The 20,243-nt window shown below is 33.4% G+C and overlaps 1 protein-coding gene across 1 annotated transcript in view; it reads right to left on the bottom strand.

Annotated features, from left to right (window-relative positions):
- LOC129226932 (dual specificity mitogen-activated protein kinase kinase 6-like) overlaps positions 1-20,243 on the bottom strand; it is a 50,158-nt gene that overhangs the window by 29,701 nt on the left and 214 nt on the right. The window lies entirely within an intron of this gene.

Here is a 20,243-nt window from a genome sequence, read left to right as displayed (position 1 = left end):
GCACGTTATTAAGCATTAATTGCTAATCTAGAATTATCAACACCAATTGAATTTTTTGCATGATTTGGAGAACAAAAAATCTTACCTTGAGAGGAACACCTCAGAGCAACAGTAGGATATCTTAGTGTTATTCCTAGGATTAGATACCTTAATGTTGCTCTGAGGCGACAATGTGTATTTCAATAATTTTTAAAAATGAAATTAAATATCCACTAATATTTTTAAAATTTTGAAAATCACAGTATCAGAAATTTTGTTATATCATATTACATGTCATACTCAATATTTTCATTGCCCATCCTGTACTTTTTTCTTTTTAATTGGAAATATACATGTGTTACGGACGTAACGTACTGCTTTTTGTTACGTCCGTAACAAAAAATGTTACGTCTGTAACGCCATTTTTTTAAAAACTAAAAAAGTTCTAATGTTTTAAACTATGGTAAACAAATACTCTGATGAATTGCTAAAAGGACAAAAAAGGATTTCTTTTAATTTTGATTTTTTAGGAAGTAACGACAACTTTTGCTAAATTTTTGTTACAGACGTAACATTTAACTTCATTTTTTAAAAATTTAAATTGGCTAATTTTATTTTGTAAGAAAAATTAAAATAAATACATGTTATTATAGTATTATGTTAATAGTTTAAGCTGTACTGCAATTAATTTTGTTTATTTTTATTTTGTTATTAGAAATAAGCGTTTGAAAACATGGTATTTTTATCTGATTATTTTGAAGCCCCGACTATCATACTTCCAACTACGAAAAAAATTATTATTTAATTTTTATTAAAAAAGCAATGCAATATTTTGAAAATGCACAATTCAAGCTTTAGAATGATGTATAATATAGCAAAATAACTGCAATATGAAATTTTGACCCACTGGTTTCACTTTTCATGGAATTGCCCGGGAGGGAAAAATTACTTGCACATATTAATATTATATATTGTTAAAAAGTGTAGAATTTTCCGCATTCTAAAAAATTTGTTTCAATGCTCTAAATTTATTATGGCGGGAGTAATTTGCATTTTTAGCTCGAACTTTTTTAGGCTTAGCTGAAATTTAGGCACTACTTTCTTCATTAAATCTATCAATAAAAAGTAAAGGAATTGTCCTACAGTTTTTTTTTTTTTTTTTTTTTTGACACCATTGGAAAAAGCGACATTTTTTACTCCAGATCTCTCTCGACCTATGGTCAAAAAATTAGCTTCTATCTTCAAAGGAAAAAAAGTTACAAGCGTTTTTAAATCAATTTCGAAAAATATCATTTTAATTCAGGTTACCAACCATTTTATTTTCGCATTTCCACGGTTACGCTTTTTGAATCCATTGTTTCTTTCATTATTTTGCATTTAATTTCTTAAACTTATTTTAATTCATCTTTCCATGGTTACGCTTTTAAAATCTATCTTTCGCATTTAAATTTCTTAAAAGTATTTTAAAATCTGTCGTCATAGTTTGAAAGGGTAATTTTGCATAGTGCTTTTTTTCTCTTTTATTTAAGCCTGATTATTGAATATATGTAACTTGACACAATTTTTATTCTCAAGGTAGACCGGGCAAAGCTGGGCAACACAGCTCTCAATATATAAAGATTTGAAAGCTACTGTTAATGTGATTTTGTACTTTTTTGTTTGTTTGGCGAAACATTTATTATTGTCAAAGAAAAAACATCCGCTTCACTTGTAAAAGGGCTGGTTTCCGGTAGCGTGGTCGTTTGGCACGTTAGGCGCTGAGTAGTTCAGTCTAGTATTATTGTTTTAAGCAACCGTAAACATAATTCATTGTTTTGGTGATTTGTTTTGAAAGAAAATAAACTTTAGATTTGTTTTTACTCGAGTGAAATGTACAACATTTTCTTCTTTTTACCTGACGATGATTTTTGAATGTTCCACAGGATGTTTTTTTTTTCATTAGATCGATGGATTATGATAGCGTGGTTGCTGGGAGCGTTTGGCGATAAACAATAGAGTTGCGGAATTATTTTTACATTTGAAAGATATTATTGGATGTGTCATTTTTTGTTCATTTCGCGAAATATTTTGCATTGCAGTAAAAACCGCTTCACTTGCTAAATAGAGTTTTAAAGCAACTGTAAATATAATTTAATAATTTGACGAAAAGTTTTAAATTCCAAAGAAACTTTAATAGTTTTTTTTTTTGGAAAAGGTGTGTACACATTTTATACAAAGAAAAAGGATCATTTCACATCAGAGAGGGAGGGGGCGTCAATTCTTTTTATTCAACGGATGTTCATTACGTTTTTAGCACGGGCATCGCTGTGCGGTTACTGCTAGTACATCAATATAGGCATTCTACCAAAATTATAAATGGCCAGTATATCCTCAAATTTACTAAATACTATTTTTAACAAACATTTGAAACTACTTATTAAGCCATACTTTAATTAAGAGAGCTTAATATTACCTTCCCACTAATCATTAAAATACCTGATTGTTTGCACAACTAACAAAAATACTACTTTGAAATTAAATTGGCCTCATTTTTTAAACATTAATTTTTTTTTTTCGTGAAAAAGGCATTTTTAAATTTTTTTTTTTAGATTTATGAGTAAAATAATTGGAACTTAGCTGCGCCGTTGTTTATGGCTACCTCTAGTAGGTAACATTTTCATGTAAGAATGAAAAAAAAATATAACCAAAAGGTTTTAAAATTGAAAAATATTTGCATTCAAAAGTTACATTTTCTGGAGAATGACTTATATATGACATCATGCTCTATAGGTTGTGCATACCAGCGACATTGGTTCCTTGTGAAAGAACATTTTGAAAAGCTTGACAAATTGTTACTGAAAAAAGGAGTCGGCTTTCTACAAATTAATTTTTCATGATGTTGTTTTAGAGTAAAAATCCTGGACAGCAGTAAATTTAAGAAAAGATAAATAAATATTTACTTTTTTAGGTTAGCAAGTGAGTTGCAAATTGCGAAAAAAGAATTAGTTCTTTTGAGTGAGAGAGTCACTTAAGAGTCGCTTATTCAACTGAATTGACTTCTCCATCGCTAGTTTAAAGCAGAGACACAAAGGCACCTCAAGTATCCAGTCCCAAAGCAAGAGTGAGAGGTCTGCCTCTGTCTGCCCCCAATGAACTGGAGGAAAAACCACCTGAATTTATTCTGCATTACACAGGGTTAAGGGGAGGAATGCTTTGCAAAATTGGTTAGAGAGTTTTTGAGTAATGGAATAAATTTCTGTTGTGGTCAAGCATTTTGACAAGATAGTATCATTAGAAACCGCAGAGGCTGATTTGGCAAGTTGATCTGCCACCTCTTAGGCTACTCCTAGTTAGAAAAATTATCTTAAATTTAAAAGCAAGCTGAGTGGATTTATCTTTTGTATGAAATATATTATGTTTATACATGTAAAGTAATTAATATCTACAAATTTTTGAACATTTAAAAAAATAAAAACAAATCTGATTTAAATAAAAAAAAATCTGATTAAAAAAAATCACAAATCCTAACGATAACTCAAATTTTTCGATATCTCGAAAAAAAAAATTATTTCCCTGTAACTTTGTTGCTTTTTTGTGAAATTTTATCTGTTTAACTCAAAATATTTTTCACATCTTCTCAATAACTCAATTTTTTTCCCGTTCACTAAAATTTTTTTCAAACCTCCAAACCTCAAAATTTTAAACGACTTTGGCTTTTGCTATCAGAATGGTTTGTTATCTTTCAAACTTACTTGCTCTTGGGAAAGAGAAATGTGTTTTCGGGATCTCTTTTATTTGTGATTTTTAAAGTTGTGTTTCCCCAGGTATGTGGGAGGGGATATGAGTTTTAGCTGAGGCTGTGTCATCTTTACTGACAGCAAATCTAATCATGATGCATTTCTTTTGTTTTAAATCCCATTCTGCATTTTCTTCATACCTTAAATCCGCCATTGAAGCTCTTCGGAGAGTCAAGTCAATCTCTCTTATTTAAGTTCCAGGTCATATTGGTATTCCAATTAATGAACGTGCTGATCAACTTGCTAAAAAAGGAGCCCATTTACTACCGACTTTTTCTACCAGATGGCTACTGAAGATATCATTACCTTGAAAAGCAAACAATAACAAGAAGAGGATCGAAAACGCTTGCACCAGTTGTAAATATTATAATCATATGATCTACCTTAACTCTATAAATAGTTACATCGATTGGACTCCTAATCAGAAAATTGGCCTTTTACCCCCCTTTGCACCTTTTGTAATCAAACAGAGTCAACTGATCACTTCATGCTGTTGTGTCCTATTTTGGCTCATCTTCGGCTGTCCCTTTTCGCAGTCTTCGTATTCCTGTTTGATTTCCCAACCTTGCTCTTGCCATCTCGCATATTTGTTGCAACAGCTCTTCTATTAGAGCTTTCACTTCTATTATTGCTAGTTTTGGGCATTTCTAAGGGGGTTTTTTCCTTCTTCTTCCTGCCCCGTGCTAGCCGCATTCTTCGTTCTGCCGTGGTGTAAGCCTCCCTTTGCAGGATAGGCAGAAATAACCAAATCTTTCAATCAGTCAATCTAGCTGCTGTTTTCTGTCAACAGTGAACTTCATTCCGATGTGCACCCGCCACAGGCGGGCTTTGATGATGTTAGAGCATTTAGGCTCTTTTGATCAGTCTCATAGGATTATGCTTCAAAAATTTTAGATAGCCAGGTAGGAAGCACGCCCAAAAGCTTCCCAATTGACTGACTTCAGATCGCCAGTTAGGCTCGCGTCATCTAATGTAAGGAATATTTAATAATTACGAAAACAATTATTAAGAGATAAAATAAGTTGAGGGTGAATTAATTAGCCAAGAATGAAAAAAACTTAAAGAATTGAGATGCAACTTTAGCTGTAGCAGTGAATATTCCAAAAGCGGAGTAGATGAGAGGCTAGAGATGCGCTGATTGGACAATTGCTCAATCCGCCGCTAAGCCACACCTACTAGCAAAAACAACCAGAAAAAAAACTGGTAGTAGAAGTTGAAAATGAAAAAATGAATGGAAATCAGTTGATAAAAATTTCTAACTAATTTCTAAGGTCAATCAGTGGTTTCTGCAAAGTAATAGTTAATGGATCAAGCACATTATTGTTCAATTTTGTGACCACAGAATAGTCCTGTTGTTTGTGATCACATTTTTCATCAAATTTTATACAAACTTCATTTTTGTTTTTTAAATTTCCATTTTTTAAGTTGACTAAAATTAGTCGCTTTGGACAGTTTTTAAATTTTGCAGGGTGTTCACCTCTGCAGTTGGCACAGGTGGGAGGTGAATTTTGCGTTTTTTGGCATTAGGAAATTTTATGTTGGCCGGCGAGCGCCAAACAATTTGGCGGGAAAGCACAACTAAATGAAGAGCAATTATATTGTTGGCAGTTCCAACATTGAATAGGTTCTTTTTTCCTGAGTCATTCTAGCGAAATTTTAAAATTTCCTAGTTTCTCAAGAGTCGTAGATTTTAGAGTTTTCTTCATATCCTGCAGATAAGTTAGAATTAGTGGCAGTTGGTCTTATTTTGACCGATTCTATGTTCTTGTGTTAAGTGTTGGGGGTTGAATCCTTCAGCTTCAATAGTTTCACAGAGCCATTCAAGATTGGTGCTGACAGTCAGACCCTGAATCACAACTTTGATTTGTTTTTTATTTGGGAGTCTCAATGAGTGGTTCCTAATGAACTTTTCGTCAAAATAAGTCTTAAGTCTCTAATGTGCATTGAAATTCAGTAAAATGCACATAATTTTGTCATTTTTAATTTTTCAAGTTACAGTTAATCTGGCAGCTTCAGAATAAAGCTTTAAACGACTGTTAAAGTCATTAGTTCCGTCGACCCAAATAGGGGGATTTTTTTCTCTTAATTTTACGGCTTTCCACCCGTTTAAATTCACTTTCATCATTAGATTCTGCAGTTTGTGACCCCTCCGTAGAGGAACAAGATTCACTGTCAGTCTCGATCTGGCTTGCTGAGTCACTTGATGAAATAACAGCTTTCACTTGCTCAGAATCAGAATTTCTTGTAATAGTATCATGAAAAACAGTTTTGTGAATAAAAACACTATTAACAGCAGGTTTTCTTCTTCTTTTTCTTCCTGCTCTTATTTGCTTGCTTCTCATAGGTCGATGAGAGCTTAGTTTCAATTTCAGTAATTACTGTTAAATTTTGCTTAGTTCATTTTTAATTTCAATTTTACACATACTAATGCTGTTATTAACATCAAACAACTCAGTATTTGTTTCACTATCACATAGTTAAACTTTTCCAATACCTTGCTTGGTATTGGTTGAAGAGTCAGTAGTTCTGGATTTAGCAATAAAATAAAATCTTAGACATTTTTAAGTTTTGTTCATCAATTTTGGAATTTAAGAGAACAATTTCATCATTTGGGACACAGGAATTCAGATTTTGCTTCAGTTGAAGTGCACTGAATATGAAATCAAATATTCTAGAATAACAATGTCAGATCACCGACAGTTAAGATAGAAACGTTTCATTTATATTCAAACAACACTTTGTTAATAAATTTAAATAATTCATCAAATTTAACTAAATTGGGTTCATTAGTTAATTGAGTTTCAGGTAAATTAATTTTGTCAACATAATCCAAGGAAGAGCTAACACACACCACACTCTCTGTCCCGTCAGCTGGAAAAAGCGGGCTAGTTTGCTGTGGTAGTTGAGGCAGAAGGTGTGCGTATTTTTCACGAGGGGACAATTTGGAAACTCGAAAATCAGCATTGTTGTTTGATAAGACATTCCTTTTCATGTTGCCCCTGAAATATGACTTATTTACCTCTTTCTCAGCTATCAATGATAGCACAAGGTGAAACATCGTGTTTGTAGTGTAACTTGGAATTGCTCATGGCAGAGCGTTCATCGGACACGTCTACCACAGCTAGATAATGTAGACGCACGCGCGCACGCCGTGCGCGGATACATGTGCTGACGTGCGGAGACATTCGCCGCAGAGTTGCATGTTGTCCGATAATCGTAAAAGTTCTTAAATAAAAATAAAGATTAGATCAATTGAAGATCAATTTGAAACAAAAAAGAAGTAAAGACAATATCTTTACTTCTAATTCGTTTTATATTAATATTGATGTTATTTATTTAGATTGTAAAAATTATTACAAGTTGTATATAGTACACCTGCACGTTCGCTGTGCGTATACATTCAATGTGTGCACACGCACCTCGCGATAATCGTTTAAATTCTTACTGCTTATTTCAAATTTGTTTTAAACTGATGTTTTTAATTAATTTGTAAAAGTTATAAATAGATAGTATATAAGCAAGCGCGTAAGGTGGATACATTCGCTGTGGGCACGCGCATTTCGCGATAATCGTTCATGTTCTTACTTTTCTCTTTTAATTTGTTTTAAACTGAAATTATTTAATTAATTTGTAAAAAATACTAATAGATAGTATCTACGAAAGCGCATAAGGCGAATATATTCACTGCTGTGCGGATACATTCGTTGCGAGCACGCGCATCTCGGGACAATCATTCAGGTTCTCCTCCTTTACTTCTACAGGGTGGCGACAGGAATTGTGAAAAAAAGTTCCCTGACTTTTCCCTGATTTAGTTCACCAAATTTCCCTGATTTACGTTACCAACGATAATGGTTTTCTTTCTTTGCTCTACTTGAAATTCATTGTATGTTTGTATAAAATGCAGTATTTTAAACGTTTTAAGTTGTGTAAAGTTGTTGAACAAAAGATATATTTTAAAAAGATGCTACTTTTTTAATAAAATGGTTAAAAAAAAAACCAAGACATTTTTTTTTGGAGGGGGGGGGGGGGGGGGGAACCTACAAAACAGTATATTAATTTTTTATTCCTTTGAAAAATTATAGAAATTTAAAAAAAAAAAACTTTACTTCCAGAAACCACTTAGAATAAGAATTTTAAGAAACTATTAAAATTACTCTTAAAAACATATGTGTATTTATGATAGAACTAAAAAGTAATCGAAATTATTTTGAACTAAGTTTTCAAACAGTATAATAATTGCTGCTAGAATAACAAGCAATAGTGAAAGAATAGAAGTAATGTTGTTATTCTTATATAACTAATTGACATATTTATGCAAAACAGATGAAACCATTTGACATCCATTCATAGGGAGCTTTTCTCTAATCAAGAACATAGGTTTTAATGAATGAATACAGCATTTTAACAATAAAAAAATAAAGATATTTGCTTAAGTACACAAGTTAATTCTATTTCAAAATGATTTCAGTATGTAACGAAAAAAATTCTTAGATTGCTTTTGTAACAAACAACTTTGAAATGCAAGGGAAAAAAAAGCAAAAAAAAAAAAAGCAATTAGTTAATTTTAAAATATATAAAAGAAGAATACAACTTGGTTATAAAATTAAAGAATCACTTAAGTCTGAAGAAAAGAAAACCTTTACAATCTGCGGTGACAACAAATAGTATAACGGCAAAAAACAAAGTTTTTTTTTTAAATTGAAAGTTTAACTTTAGCAATTAAATTAAAAACGCGAAGAAGTAATAACTTTTAAGCTTTTATGGTATTAATTCAAAAACCAAAGATTTCTTCTTGAAATCGTGATTACAGTATGCTAATTACTTTGAGACAATGGAATAAAGGCAAAGGAGCTAAGGCATTAATGAAGGCTCCCTCTTTGCCTGTATGGTTGTTTATTTTACGTAGCATTGAAAGCGTAAAAGGAAATTTCAAGCTAGGTAAAATAAAAACCTAACAGACATAGAAACAATCTTAGGAAGTACATCCTGTGGTTAATAAGTAAGACTCAATACTTTGACGTTGAGGAAAAAAGATGCACAAATATGCGGCAGTGTATAATCGCACCTCATTAATTTACTTTTTTTTTTTTTTGAACAGATAATTGGCAGAAAATGAGTAGGGAATTAGAGTACCTTATTTTGTAAAGCAAAAAAAAAATTGTTTCTTCATAAAATCAATTTTCCCTGATTTTTTTGTTATTTTTTCAAAATTCATTGATATTTCCCTGACTTTTCCCTGATTGATAAAGTTCCCTGACTTTTCCCTGATCTCCCTGATCTGTCGCCACCCTGTTCTAATGTGTTTAACATTGCTAATGTAAAATGTAGTAATCAAAGCTAGGTAAGTTAGCTGACTATCTCAGCAAGTTAGCTGACTATCTGAGCTATCTCAGCAAGTTAGCTGACATTGGAATAGGAGGAAAAACTTTACTTTGGGTTAGAAATTGGCTTACTGGTAGGAAGCAAAGAGTAGTTGTGAGAGGAAATCATTCTAATTGGAGTGATGTTTTAAGTGGGGTTCCTCAGGGATCAGTTTTAGGGCCTCTTTTGTTTATTATATTTATGAATGACATCAATGAAAATATTTCTGGAAGCATGAATTGTTTTGCTGACGATGTAAAAGTTATGGGGATTGTCGAAAATGAAGAACAAGTAAAACAGCTGCAAGAGGATTTAGATCACATTACTAAGTGGGCAGATAAATGGGGTATGGCAGTTAATGTAGGGAAATGTCAAGTGCTACACTTAGGTCATGGAAATAAACGTATGAGATATCGTTTACAGGGTTCAGTCATAAATCAGGCAGAAAATGTTATGGATCTGGGTGTCTTTATAAATCAGGACTTCAAGTTTAGTCAACAGTGCAGTATTTCTAGTAACAAAGCCAACTAAATGCTTGGGTTCATCAATAGATCTATTTCAAACAAATCTAAGAAAGTTCTTCTGCCTTTATATAGGAGTTTAGTAAGACCTCATTTGGAGTATGCTGTTCAGTTTTGGTCGCCTTATCTGAAGAAAGATATTTTTGTATTGGAAAGGGTTCAAAGAAGGGTAACTAAATTAGTAAAGGGACTCTCAGATTTAGATTATGATACCAGACTTAATAGGCTTAACATGTATAGCCTGGAGCAAAGGAGAGTCAGAGGGGACATGATTCAGTTATTTAAATTTATCAAAATGAAAGATGTAAATGGATTAAATTTTTGCGGGGAAAGCAGGACAAGGGGTCATTGTTTTAAGCTATTTAAATCTCAGGCTAACTTGGAAATCAGGAAAAACTACTACTTTAGCAGGGTCGTGGGCACTTGGAATAGCTTACCGGAAGAGGCGGTAATGAGCAAGGGAGTGGATAGCTTTAAGAGGGCCATTGATCTTCATTGGGGACTAATTAATTGACTAGGACCAGCCTAGCTGGGCCCAGAGCCTGTTGCTGGTCGTCACATTTGTATTTGTATTTGTATTTGTAATATAGACTGCTAAAAGCTTAGTTTTAAAATTTTGAAATTTAGCTTAGGTTTTTGCATCCATAGGCTCACATAATTGGCATGAAAATTAGTTCTTTGTAACCTCAAAGCAAATACCTGCAAGTATTTATTTCTTATGATTGAAAATGTTTTTTTTTTCAATTATTATTATTTTTTATTTTATATTTTTTTATTTATTTGTTTATTTATTTTTTTTTTTTTTTGTACGTGATAGACAATGGTTAGCTTGCAGATACTTTTGAGTTGCGTGCAAAGATACTTTATATTTTTATCTGACTCTGACGTCTACTCGCAATGAGTGCTAGTGTCAGAAGTGAACAATTGTTGACTTTTCAGACTAAACGTTAGTGAAGCTTCAACTTGCATGACCAGTTCTCAGACCACATTTAGTTACCTACCCTGCCCAGGATGGCGACAGAAACTGTGAAAAAAAGTTCCCCGACTTTTCCCTGATTAGGTTCCTAAAATTTCCCTGATTTACGTTACCAATGATAATGGTTTCCTTTCTTTGCTCTGCTTGAAATCCATTGTATGTTTGTATAAAATGCAGTATTTTAAACGTTTTAAGTTATGCAAAGTTGTTGAACTAAAGATATAATTTTAAAAAGATGCTGTTTTTTTAATAAAATGTTTAAAAAAAACATATCAAGTCAATTTGTTTGGAAAAAACCCCTACAAAACAGATTATTTTTTTCTATTTGGAAAGATATATAAAATTTTAAAAAAATACTTTACTTCCAGTAACCACTTAGCATAAGAATTTTAAGAAACTATTAAAATCACTCTTAAAAACATATATGTATTTAAGATTGAACTAAAAAGTAATTGAAATTATTTGGAACTAAATTTTCAAACAGTATAATAATTATTGCAAGAAAAACAAGTAAAGGTGAAATAATAGATATAATGTAGTTATTCTTATATAACTAATTGACATACTTATGCAAAACAGGTGAAACCATTTGATATCTATTCATAGGGAGCTTTTCTCTAATCAAGAACATAGGTTTTAATGCATGATTACAGCATTTTAACAATAAAAAAATAAAGACATTTACTTAAGTGCACAAGTTAACTCTATTTCAAATGATTTCAGTATGTATCGAAAAAAATCTTAGGTTGCTTTTGTAACAAACAGCTTTAAAATGCAAGGGGGGGGAATTGGTTAATTTCAAAATATATAAAAGAATACAACTTGGTTTTAAAATAAAATAATCATTTAAGCCTGAAAAAAAGAAAAACTTTCTAATCTGTTGTGACAGCAAATAGTATAACGGCAAAAAAAAAAGTTTTTTTGATTGAAAGTTCAATTTTAGCAATTACATAAAAAATGCGAAGAAGTAATAACTTTTAAGCTTTTATCAGTATTAATCAAAAAACAAAGTTTTCTTCCTGAAAACTTATATGCTTATTGCTTCGAAACAATGGAATAAAGGCAAAGGAGCTAAGGCATTAACGATGGTTTCCTCTTTGCCTGTAGAGTTGTTTATTTTACGTAGTATTGAAGGGCGTGACGTGAAAGCAAACTTCAAGCTAGGTAAAATAAACAACTTTACAGACACAGAAGCAATTTTAGGAAGTTCATCCTGTGGTTAATAAGTAAGATGCAATACTTTGACGTTGAGGAAAAAAGATGCACAAATATGCAGCAGTGTATAATCGCACCTCATTAATTTTAACTTTTTTTTTTTTGAACAGATAATTGGCAAAAAATGCATAGAGAATTAGGGTAATTAATTTAATTTTGCAAAGCAAAAAAAAAAAATTTTTTTTTCCTTCATAAAATCAATTTTCCCTGATTTTTACTTTCTTCTATATCTAATATATAGAAGAAAGTATTGGATTCGTGCAAATTTTCGAATTTTGACGGATTCGAACGTTTTGAGGTGTGCTGAGTCCATTTCGACTACTTTTGGAAAATGTCTGTCTGTCTGTGTGTGTGTGTGTATGTGTGTCACGTCTGTGTGTGACCAGTTTTTTGTGGCCACTCTACAGCAAAAACTACCGCATGAAATTGAACAAAATTTGGTACACATATGTGCCCCTATGTGAACTTGTGCCCATTGGTTTTTGGCGCGAATTCCTCCAAGGGGGGTGGAGCAATGGGACGTTTTTTGAGTTACGCGTGCTTGCTATTCCTCAGGAAGTAACTGGCGGAATCAAACAAAATTTGGTCCATATGTTGCCCCTAACAGGAGCAGGTGCTGATTCAATTTTGGTGTCAATAGCTCAAACGGGGGTTGAGTTATAGAACGTTTTTTTGTCGTCAATTGTGACTGCTGTATCTCAAGAAATAACGAAAGGAATCAAACAAAAAATTTTTGACAAGTAGCCCTTAGTGGGTATAAGAGCTGATTTTATTTTGGTGTCAACAGCTAAAAAGGGGGTAGCGCAATCGCCCGTTCTTTTTTTCCATTGTGAGTGCCCTATCTCAAGAAGTAATGCTACATTCTGGTTGAAATTTGGAATATATGTGAATCCATACGTAAACAGACTTTGGTTCAATTTTGACTCCAATCGCTCCAAGAGGTGTTGATTTTTTTTTTTTTGCGAATAAAAATAGTTTTATTAATGCAACAATAAGAAAGATAAATCGTAATAGATTGTCGTCTGCGTATTTCTCGCGATTTTAATTGTATGGAAATGATCGGAAATATTATCTCAATGCTTTAAAATTTTTAACTGTTGCCATCTTATGTTTGTTAATAAATAAAATATTTGTAATTAATTCAAGTAAGGCTTTTAAAGTAACTTTCAATTTTCGCTCTTTGTTTTGTTTTTACAATAATTCAGACATTGGGATGGTCGTCAAGTTTTTGTATGTGTAATTTTGTTTTTGTTACGAATATTGCTTCCTCGTCAAGCATGGGGAGGGATCAGAAAAAGGAAAAATATAGAAGAAAGTTTCGTGATGGCCACAACATACTAGTTTGTTATTTTTTCAAAATTCCCCGACTTTTCCCTGATTAATAAAGTTCCCTGACTTTTCCCTGATCTTCCTGATTTCCCTGATCTGTCGCCACCCTGCTGCCCTTTCTTGTTCTAGTCTTCATCTTTTGATGATGATATTGAAAACCTCAACAATCTACAAAAGATAACCTTTAAAGAAGCGGAAAGTGCCATGTATGCGTGATACAGCATTTATTGAATAAAGACCTGATCTGGACACAAGCACATTTAATGCTATTTCCTATTTGTAAAATATTACTGTCGTCAAAAGAGAAAAAAATACCTGTCGAACTCTTCTTGACATATATTTTATATAAGTTATGATATGTTCTTACTTTGTGTTCATTTTCGTTAATGAGGTACTTTGTATGGAATGATTTTTGTAAGATTTTCGGTAACTCGATATTATTATGTCTTCCTTTCAATTTCAAGTTAGCAACAGGCAACTGTAATTGCCAATACTTAAATGGAGCCAAATGAGAAACTATGAAGGTATTATACCTCTCTCCTTCCACTAATTGCTCACACTGCTAATGCAAGCCTAGAATTTTGCTCACATTCTATAGGCAACCCTTTCAAAAAATTTGGGTTCGCTCCTTTACTATCTATATTTGAAGAGTATGCAGGACCCTTCATACAGTTCAGTTTATAAGCTGTACAGGGCCGAATTTAGCTTCATGTTGACCCTAGGCAGATTTGAAATCTGCTGTCCCCTCCACTTAAGTGATTTATTTATCCAAGGTAAATTTAAATACTGAAAAGCACTTATTTTCACGAGGCTTTAACTTTCACAAGTCTGTCGTAACACAGAAAATTTAAGAGTCCTGAAATATTTTAACTTCATTTATTATAATCAAATTTTGATTCTGTTAAGAGTAAATTCACAAAATATTCAAAATCCGAAATCACTGATAGTTTTGTTTTTGTGAAATTTCTAGATCAACGGGGCACACTGAACCTAATTTCGCAAATGGTAAATATAGAAGTGTTTTTATCATAAAAAGTACCGTAAAAAGACGGGGGAGGGGGGGAAGGGATTTTCTCCTATGAATACAAATACAAAAGTGACGACCAGCAACAGGCTCTGGGCCCAGCTAGACTGGTCCTAGTCAATTTACAATCCCCAGGGAAGATCAATAGCCTTCTTAAAACTGTCTACTCCTTTACTCATTACCACCTCTTCCGGTAAGCTGTTCCAAGGTTCCACTACCCTGCTAAAATAATAATTTTTCCTAATATCCATGTTAGCCTGAGATTTAAATAGCTTAAAACAATGACCCCTTGTCCTGTTTTCAGCGCTAAACTTTAGCCCCGTAACATCTTTCGTTTTAATAAATTTAAACAGCTGAATCATGTCCCCTTGGTCTCTTCTTTGCTCAAGACTGTACAAACAATTATAATAATCGTAACGTAGTTAAATTTATTTAGAAAGTAGAAATATTTCGAATGTATTGAGGTTGATAATGAACAACAAAATACCTATATCAAAATTTATAGAAAATTATACTTGATATGTTTCAAAGCATTTCTGTCAAACATGTCATTAAAATGCACACTGCAGTTAAACGATTTATCAAAAAACGTTTCAAGAAAGAAGCAAGCAAGAAATTAAAACCAAGCACCTAACTTCCGTTTGACACTAATGAGACACTTGAGCCTGCCTTCAGGAGCAAAGACGTTTGATGTTCGGCTCAATGCTGGAAAGAGCTACACGAAGTTCTTGATCCAGGCTCTTTATAGATGATCCCCTGCTGTTTTTTTTTTATAAGTATAAGGGCTGAGAACTGAGTTCGCAGAGATATGTAGTTGAAAATAGTTGCAGCACATCAATATCAAGACAAAATATGGGATACTCATTTTTACCCAGCAACCAAAATTCGTCCTGATGCACTTCGCTCAATTTAAGTTCAAGAGTATGGTCGCTCTTGAGGTCCATAAATTCTTCTCTCGCCTTCAAAGAAAGGTCTTTAACTGATGCATTCGCAGATAAAGAGAATGGATCCAGTCATTCTGTTTTGTGCTAGTGTTCTTGAAATAGTGCTTAAACTTGTCCTGAAGTATGACTAAATGTTCTGCCACCACATTCAACAGCTTCTTTCACGCCATTTCCTTTACATACCATGTTGACGGTCCGTTTTAACATGTTCAACGAGCCATGCTATACTCCTCTCTACTGCTGAATTTTTGATTTGAACCCATTCAACTTGTCCATACATGCAACCAATTTTTCTCCTTGTCCTTGCATTTTCCGATTCAATTCGTTAAGGTGTTCAAAAATGTTAGCCATGTACGCTAGTTTTGCCAGCCAATATTTGTCTTGCAACAAACTGGGGTAGTGCATTTCATTTTTTTTAAATCAAAAACTGTCGTACTTTGTCCCTCAATTCAAAAATTCTTGATAGTACCTTACCTTGTGAAAGCCAGCGAATCTCTGTATGAAGAATTAGAAAGTGGTGATCTTCCCTCATTTCTTCACAAAGTAAGGAGAAAAGGCAAGAATTAAGCCGACCTTCCTAGCATTCCCCGTACAATTTCTTTGTATGCTGGTAAAATAAGCGTTTCACCGATAGTGTGTGGATTTTTCGTTTTGGCAATTTACCGTGCAACACTATAGCTAACTTTTTGAGCCCTTTCAGAAACTTTTGCGCAGGCTTCATGAAAGAACTTTGCTTCAAGTTCTTTTCCTGCAATCGCTTGAAGTAACCGACGTCTTTGCCTAGGTAAGAAGGATGTTTAGTAGACAGAGGAGGTTTTAATTTGCTAGGGACCCATTGCTTCTTTTGAAAGTTTCTCCCCGCAAAGAAGACACTCAGGTCTTTGTTATTTTACATCTCCGATACACGAAAAACCGAACGCCAGGTATCATTTCTAGTACTGCCTACGCAGCGACTTAGCTTTTTTTACTTGGAAGTCCATCTGTATCAGTACATTCAGTCGCAGACGTAGCAGCTGATGAGCCTTCTCCAACCAAGAATTTTTCTATATCAAATTCGTAATTGAAGCGGATGTTTTGCTCCAATCCGAATAACACCCTGAGTGTATGAAGACACGCCAGAATGTCACTGCTAGTGAATCGAGCGTAAATAATTTGTGTCCAAAACCAGTCGAATAAATAATATTAATAATAAAGCCAACAGTAAACATAAGTTTGAAAAAAAAAATTTCTTTTTTTCTGATTTGTTTTTTTATAGATCAACAACAACAACAAAAAAAAAATCTTCAGAAGCATACATGTCTGATTGTTGGTGCCAACATATGCAAAAGGTAAAAATGTCTGCTCTTTTTGCTTTACTCTCAGAGTTGTTCAAACAGCAGTAAACAAAAATATTCATTCGTCCTAAATTTTATTTTTGAAATTTAATTTTTTTGTTTTCATTTAATTTCTATTTTGCTAAGTCTCAGAATCGAGCTTTGAGAAACTACAATAAAATGAAATTAGTATCGGATCTGGAAAAGAGGAAAACAAAAGCTAAAGCTGGGGCGGAGGGCACGATCCCCGCCTGGGGGAGGGGGCGATACTCCTGTTTGCAAAAGATTTAGGGAAAATTCTGTACAATGAGTTGATTTCGTGGAAATTAGAATCCGTTTTCAAAAACTGAAAATAGTAGGATAACAAGAAGTTTAAAAGAGGTGAGGCAGCAAATCCCACCTCTACCCTTGTTGGGTTTGTCTTACTGCACATGATCGACAGGGTGAATTGAGAAGTTACAAAACGATACAAATGCTATTCTGTCGCGGCACACCGGTTGCGAAGCCTTGATCTAGTGCATGCACCCATGTTTTCCCTTTTAAATATTGCAAGTATTTTGATTCATACAATACACGGCCAGCTCAGTCATTTCATCAGAGGACTGCAGTTTCACGCTTATTAGCACTCATCAGCCCGGGATAGGAAGTGACTGAGCTGGAGGTGGAAAACATTTTAAGGAATCCAAGGGTGCCAAATAAACTGGTAGCTAATATAGAATTAGCACTGACCAGGGGGGGGAAGGATTTATTTAGATTGCTATTAAAATTCATAATAGATTATTTTGATTGATATTAAAATTTGCAATCACAAACTTTTCAGGGACTCTGTAAGGCATGTTGAATCTCTACAGGGCTTTAAATCTATGCAAGGCTTTGAGAGTTTTTTTTATATATTTTTTAGTTTGTTTCAAACGCGTGATAATTTCAAAAACTATTTATTACAATTATATTCTACCTTTTAGTATTTGTGTGTCTGAAATTTAGCATTCGATTTTAAACACTTTCATAAGACAATGACAACGGCATTTAAATTGCAAAACAGAATCTAGTTCATTTTTTCATTTACAAAGTAACCACACAAAATTAACTGAGCAATAAAAAATACCGTAATTTCAAAATCATTCGGTTCACTTACTTTTTTTGTTTTCAATATTCAAATACATATATTAAAACTATCAAATTCTAGCATTTTAAAGTGTCATCTTTCGTAAATAAACAATACATATAAAAAACTTAAAAAATATTTGGCTCTCCTCTGATATGCCCCCCTCTTGGCGAGATTTTAATTTTTCGCTCGATACGAAAATCGCCAATAAGGCGATAACTTGGCAACCCTGGTTTTGCAACTTGAACGCTGGAAAGTAGTTTCTCGAAGTTTGTCTTTTTGCACGTGTATGTGTGGTAGGAGGTAGGTGCTCATATGTTTCGCTCTTAGGGAGATTTTAAGTTGAATACTCTAAAATAAAGTTTCAATTCAAACTTTATTTTAGAGTATTCTTTTTCTTGTTGTTTTTTAATGTTAATTTAGTTGAATTTTCTATTTTAATTATGAGTTCGGTTTGTGATGTTGTCCAAATGTATCAATTGAAATTTTTGAATGAATCTTCTTTTTCTTTTTCGTCAGGTCGTCCAACGTTTGGACGTACCGGAGTCCTAAATAGATTTTTTATATTTAAACTAATTGAAAATAAAGAGGTTTTTTTAGAATTTTTAAGGGAAATTGGTTTACTTAAGAATGAAATGTTATGTTCTAGATGTAATTCTGTTATGAAAATTAAAAAAACTAAAAAATGTTCAGATGGGTTAATTTTTTTTTGTAGAAAGGTTATTGGGGGTGTTGTTTGTGGAAAAGAAGCAACGATCAGGAGTGGATCATGGTTTAGTTCTAGCAAGTTGAAAATAGAGGAGATTTTTTTGATAACATATGAGATTTTAATTGGGACCAAAACTGCTGATATTGAAAGTCAATATTTTTTTTCATCACAAACTTTAGCCGATTGGCGAAATTATATTAATGAAGAAATATTAAATTACATTGAATTAAAATCCGAACAAATATTCCTAAGAGCGGAACATATGTGCACTGCCTCACGTGAGGAAGTAAAAGAAAAGTAAAAAAGGTAAGTGAACATATTTTGAATTATTGTGTTTTTAGTGTGTTTCTGGTAGTTTGTATTTTGGTCTGGTTGGCATTTTTGTAGCACAAAAATGGTGTTAATTTCACATAAAATCTGTGACTTTATTGTATACTGAACGGAGGAGATCTGTGACTTATATCCGACTGTGATGTATATTAAAAGTCGGAGGGATAACGGACCGAGCGGCAGCGAGGTCCTGACGAGCCCGAGGTCTCATAGTACTTTCGTAATGAGACCGAGGCAGGGCCGGCGAGCCGAGGTCTCATTACGAAAGTACTGTGAGACCGAGGGCTCGTATCCCGGAGAAACAACGGAAAAAAATTAATGCATTAATTTCATTAAATAATTAATGACATAATTTGAATTTTTCCTGTTGGCGCTAAAAAAGCATCGCTAAGAACGATGTATGACATATGACGTCATACATAGTTTTCTTGGCGACGCTTTTTTGGCGCCAACAGGAAAAAGTCGCCAAGAGGGGGGTATATCAGATTTGTTCCAAATATTTTGATTCGTTCTACAAATATTTAGGAAACGAGTAGGTTATTAATGTTTTGGAAAGGGTTCAAAGGCTGGCTATAAGGCTAATAAATAGACTTTCTCATTTGGACTATGATTCCAGGCTTAGAAGGCTAAAAATGTAGTCTTGAGCAAAGAAGAGACTGAGGGACATGATTCAGTTGTTTAAATTTATTAAAATGAAAGATGTTACAGGGCTGAAGTTTACCACTGAAAAACAGGACAAGGGATCATTGTTTAAAGCTATTTAAATGTCAGGCTAACATGGATATTAGGAAAAATTATTATTTTAGCAGGGTAGTGGAACCTTGGAACTGCTTACCGAAAGAGGTGGTAACGAGTAAGGGAGTAGATAGTTTTAAGAGGGCCATTGATCTTCACTGGGGATTGTAAATTGACTAGAACCAGTCTAGCTGGGCCCAGAGCCTGTTGCTGGTCGTCATTTTTGTATTTGTATTTGTATAAATAAGTAGTTTCTACAAATAAATGGCCAAAACAGTATCTAAACTTTTCCGAAAGAAGTAGGTTTTTAATAACCTACTGAGCGGAAGTAATAATCCTAAATCACTTCCCAATTCTTTAAACATTCAAATAATGTTTCATGATGAACACTCCTAAGGGTATAAATGAATAAAATGCTCTCATTGAATGCAAGAGATAATGGTCACTCAGCCCTTCCAGTGCTGCACATAGTATTTTTAAGAGAAATCAGATGTTATGTCTGTGTTAGCTGAGGCTCTGTTCTTGGTGCGCTCTTCAAGGGTCTTCTTTAAGTTAAGGGAAAGAAATTCTCGGAAGGTATAGATCAAAGTGCATGTTTTGTATAAAAGATGGATAACGGTTCCATAAAGGTCCCGCTCTCTGAAACTGCATAGGAATAAGTCGCTTAGTATGGCTCTACTCAGATTTAGCTGTTTATCTCAATAAAGTAATGCTCACGCTTGTAATTTGGGAGTTTGATAGTATAGCGACTGAGGAAAATAAGTCGAAAAAAATCAAAATAAACAGACTTGATAACATAAAAAATCCACGTTATTTGTAGATAATTTAGAATGCATTTCAAAAGCACTTTAAATAGTTAGATCGAAAGCGGATACAAAATTTTATCGAAAAAACAAAGCCTGGCAACTTTTTGATAGCAGAACAAT

This window comes from Uloborus diversus, chromosome 7 (assembly GCF_026930045.1).
Source record: "Uloborus diversus isolate 005 chromosome 7, Udiv.v.3.1, whole genome shotgun sequence".
NCBI classification, from domain to species: Eukaryota; Metazoa; Arthropoda; class Arachnida; order Araneae; family Uloboridae; genus Uloborus; species Uloborus diversus.
Note: the sequence above shows the minus strand (reverse complement) of the source record. Positions and strands in the feature narration are given on the sequence as shown.